This window comes from Tachyglossus aculeatus, chromosome 22 (assembly GCF_015852505.1).
Source record: "Tachyglossus aculeatus isolate mTacAcu1 chromosome 22, mTacAcu1.pri, whole genome shotgun sequence".
NCBI classification, from domain to species: Eukaryota; Metazoa; Chordata; class Mammalia; order Monotremata; family Tachyglossidae; genus Tachyglossus; species Tachyglossus aculeatus.
The window spans coordinates 35,159,839-35,162,766 of NC_052087.1; positions in this window are offsets into that span (position 1 = coordinate 35,159,839).

The following is a 2,928-nucleotide window of genomic DNA, read 5'->3' on the forward strand; positions in this document are numbered from 1 at the left end:
ACAGGTCCCGCTCCAATCCCCTCCCGCTTTCTTTTTCTCTCTCCTCTTTCCCACCCTGCTCATCCCCGGGGCGCCGGGGAGGGATCTTTATCTGGAGTGAGTTCTCTTATTCCTTCCCTTGCCAGCTAGCCCAATCAGAGCCCCAACTCCTGCTGCCCCAGTGAGGTCACAGGTCCCACTCCAATCCCCTCCCGCTTTCTTTTTCTCTCTCCTCTCTCCCACCCTGCTCATCCCCGGGGCGCCGGGGAGGGATCTTTATCTGGAGTGAGTTCTCTTATTCCTTCCCTTGCCAGCTAGCCCATCAGAGCCCCAACTCCTGCTGCCCCAGTGAGGTCACAGGTCCCACTCCAATCCCCTCCCGCTTTCTTTTTCTCTCTCCTCTCTCCCACCCTGCTCATCCCCGGGGCGCCGGGGAGGGATCTTTATCTGGAGTGAGTTCTCTTATTCCTTCCCTTGCCAGCTAGCCCATCAGAGCCCCAACTCCTGCTGCCCCAGTGAGGTCACAGGTCCCGCTCCAATCCCCTCCTGCTTTCTTTTTCTCTCCCCTCTTTCCCACCCTGCTCATCCCCCGGGGTGCCGGGGAGGGATCTCTAACTGGAATGAGTTCTCTTATCCCTTCCCTTGCCCGCTAGCCCATCAGAACCCCAACTCCTGCTGCCCCGGTAGAGCAGAGGAAAGTCCCGCTGGGTTTCCTGGCTTCCGTTTCCACCTACACCCCTCGGTGACGGAGGGCCTTGCTCTGTTGCCACCCCCTCCTGCTCCCCCGACCCTGCCCGATAACCACCTGCCTCTCCTCTTTGCCCCACTCCCCTCCCATCCTCCGCCCCCTCATTTCGCAGCCATACCAGGGCTCCCCAAAGTAACGTCCTGGTCCCCGCCCCTGCCACCCTCACCCCCAAACTCTCCTGCGGTTTTAGGAGTAGTTGGGATTTGGAGGAGAAAGGGAGGGGGATTTAAAATCTGGGGAAAGTGCCTTAATCCCAACCAATAGTGCCTCCTGTCTGCCCTCAGTACTGCAGAAAAGAATCACTTTGAAGGTGTGATTCCTCATCCAGGAGGAGACCCAAGGATCCCTCCTCCCGTCTCTCTCTCTCCCCCCTGGCCTCCCACCCCGTGTTGCCAGCAAAGGAAATGACCCGGTGGAGTCCGGTTTGGGGTCAGCGCAGAGCTGAGATCTGCCGGTCGCTTTGGAGAGAGAGAGAGAGAAAAGCCCCCAGACCCTCCTGAGGTTCTGTCAGACAGGGCCTATAGTGGGGGACACGTCTCCCCCTGAAGCTCTAGTGCGGCATTTTGACATCCTTCATATCCCCTACCTCGAAGAGGTGCTTTGAGGTCTCGGGCTTTGAAGATCCAATGCCTCATCTAGCCATTGGTCATGTTGTGGTTTGATGTGGGATGGCAGTTGCAGTGATATATATTTTTAAAGGTCAATCTTGTTTTTAAGTAAGCAAATATGCACGCTATTTTATTATCTAGGTCCATATAAAATGTATTTAACCAGTATCCCGTCTTTGTCTTTTTTCCCCCCAACCCCGGACTGCTTGCCCGACTTGTGTGGCTATTCCCCGGTGCGGGTGGCAGAACCGGGAGTTGGGGCCGGGACTCCTGGGTCCCGCCCGGCTCAAGGGCCCCGCAGGCGTCGGGCCCGGCAGCCCCAGCCTGAAACTTCCCCCACCCTGAGAGTCTGCTCTGGTCCACCATGCTTCAGCCAACCCTCCCACCCACACCCCCTACCCAAATCCTTCCCACCACCCACTCTCCCTGCCCAAATCCTCCTCACCACCCACTCCCCCTGCCCAAATCCTCCTCACCACCCACTCCCCCTGCCCAAATCCTCCTCACCACCCACTCCCCCTGCCCAAATCCTCCTCACCACCCACTCCCCCTTCCCAAATCCTCCTCACCACCCACTCCCCCTGCCCAAATCCTCCTCACCACCCACTCCCCCTGCCCAAATCCTCCTCACCACCCACTCCCCCTGCCCAAATCCTCCTCACCACCCACTCCCCCTGCCCAAATCCTTCCCACCACCCACTCCCCCTTCCCAAATCCTCCTCACCACCCACTCCCCCTGCCCAAATCCTCCTCACCACCCACTCCCCCTGCCCAAATCCTCCTCACCACCCACTCCCCCTGCCCAAATCCTCCTCACCACCCACTCCCCCTGCCCAAATCCTTCCCACCACCCACTCTCCCTGCCCAAATCCTTCCCACCCCCCAAACTCCCTGCCCAAATCCTTCCCACCCCCCACTCTCCCTGCCCAAATGCTTCCCACCCCCCAAACTCCCTGCCCAAATCCTTCCCACCCCCACTCCCCCTGCCCAAGTCCTCCTCACCCCCCTCTCTCCCTGCCCTAACCCTTCCCACCACCCACGTTCCCAGCCCAAGTCCTTCCCACCCCCTTCTCTCCCTGTTCAGATCCTTCCCCACCGCCCACTCTCCCTGCCCAAATCCTTCCCACCACCCACTTTCCCTGCTCAGATCCTTTCCCCCTGGCCCAGTCCTTCCCCAGAGAGGGGGGTCCGGGGCCTTGTGTGGGGACGCCCCTCCCCTCCCCTCCCCTCCCCTCCCCTCCCCTGCCGCCCGTTGCCGTGCCCTCTCCCCAGCCCTGCTCTTCTGGGTCCTTAAGGGGTGGGCCCCCCGGGCTGGGGGTGGCCGGGCCCTGCGCTAAGCGTGCGGGCGGGCGGGCAGGCGGTCGGGCCGGGCCCGCTCCTTCCCCCTCCCGCCCGGCAGACCCCTCCCCCGGCCCCTCCCCCGGCCCCTCCCCCGCTCCCTCTCCATTGTCTGCCAGCCCGGGCACCGGCCACCGGGACCGGCCGGAGGAGGAGGAGGACGGGAGGAGGAGGAGGACCGGAGGAGGAGGAGCGGCCGGAGGAGGAGGAGCAGCCCCCCGGGCCTGGCTCCGTCCGGCTGGGGCCCGGTGGGGG